The sequence below is a fragment of the Orycteropus afer genome, unplaced genomic scaffold, assembly GCF_000298275.1.
Source record: "Orycteropus afer afer isolate SDZICR_OR568_19922 unplaced genomic scaffold, OryAfe1.0 scaffold00396, whole genome shotgun sequence".
NCBI classification, from domain to species: Eukaryota; Metazoa; Chordata; class Mammalia; order Tubulidentata; family Orycteropodidae; genus Orycteropus; species Orycteropus afer.
Window position 1 is genome coordinate 112726 of NW_006921983.1, and position 1791 is coordinate 114516.

The following is a 1791-nucleotide window of genomic DNA, read 5'->3' on the forward strand; positions in this document are numbered from 1 at the left end:
ACAAATACAACCACAGAAAAAAATTGTCAAAGTTTTGTTGGAAGAGAATTTTCCTGGTATGATGAAAGATGAGAATATACCCATTCAGGAAGTCCAACAAACCCCAAACAGGATAGACCCCAAAACAAAATCACCCAGACACATCATCATCAAACTTACCAAAACCAAAGACAAAGAAAGAATCATGAGAGCAGCATGGGAAAAACGAAAAGTTGCCAACAAGGGGTAACCAATAAGACTAAGCTCGGATTTCTCGACAGAAACCATTCAGGCAAGAAGACAATGGATGGTATATGTAAAACACTGAAGGGGAAAAATTTCCAACCAAGAATTATGTACCCAGCAAAATTGTCCCTCAAATATGATGGTGAAATTAGGACACTTCCAGATAAGCAGAAATTAAGGTAATTTGTTAAAACCAGACCAACCTTACAAGAGATGCTAAAACAAACCCTTTGGACATAGAAGCAACAACAGCAAACAATTGACCATTAACACTCATGATGATATAACCCAGAAATAAACCAGGCATGGAAGTATCCAAAGTAAAGAAGCCTACAAGATTGTAAACAGGGAACCAGAGACAAATGAGGACAACTACAAACCAAAAGAGGGAAAAAACAGTGTCATTACAGAACTTCTCGGTGGTAGGGAAGTCAAGACAACTATAAGATAGAATGGACAGTTCTAAACTTGGGAAGAAAACTATAAATCACAGGGTAACCTCAAAGAAAAATGATAAACCTTCACACAAAAATAAAAAAGAGGACGAGTACAAATAGTTAGCAAATACTAAAACAATAGCAACAAAGGAAGTGATAACACAACTCATAAACAAAACAAGCTTAGCACATAAAATTATATGGAACAAAGAAATCAACACCATGAAAAAGCACATAACAAAATGACAGCAACAAATTCATGCTTGTCAATAATCACATATCTGACAAGAGACTTATCCCTAAAATTCAAAGGAAACTCCAAAACCTCAACAACAAAACCATTAATAATCCAATTTAAAAATGGGCAGAAGAAATGAATGGACACTTCACCAAGGAGGATATTCAGACGGCCAGGAAATGCATGAAGAAATGCTCATGATCATTAGCCATCAGAGAGATGCAAATCAAAACAAGATACCATCTCACCCCAGCACTAATGGCAAAGTTCAACAAGACAGAAATGGCAGATGCTGGCGAGAATATGGAGTAATTGGGACTTTCATATACTGCTGGTGGGACTGTAAAAAGATACAACCACTGTGGAAAACAGTATGGTAATTCCTTAAAAAATTGAAATTAGAAATATCATTTGACCCAGCATTTCCATTATTAGGTATATATCCTAAAGAAGTGGGAGCCAGGACAAGAACAGATATATGCACACCCATGTTCATCACAGCACTATTTACAATACCAAAAGATGAAAACAACCTACATGCACATAAACAGAAGAATGGATAACCAAATTGTGGTACATACACACCATGATATACTATGTAACCCTAAAGAATAATATAGAATCTGCAAAATGAACTTGGAGGACATTATGCAGAGTGAAAGGAGTCAATTGTTGTTGTTGTTGTTAGGTGCCGTGGAGTCATTTCTGACTGATAGCGACCCCATGCGCAGCAGAACGAAACACTGCCCAATCCCGTGCCAGCTCCACGATCCCTACTATACTTGAGTCCATCATCGCAGCCACCATGTCAATCCATCTCGTTGAAGGCCTCCCCCTCTTTCGTCGACCCTCCACCCTACCAAGCATGACATCCTTCTCCGAGGAATGGTC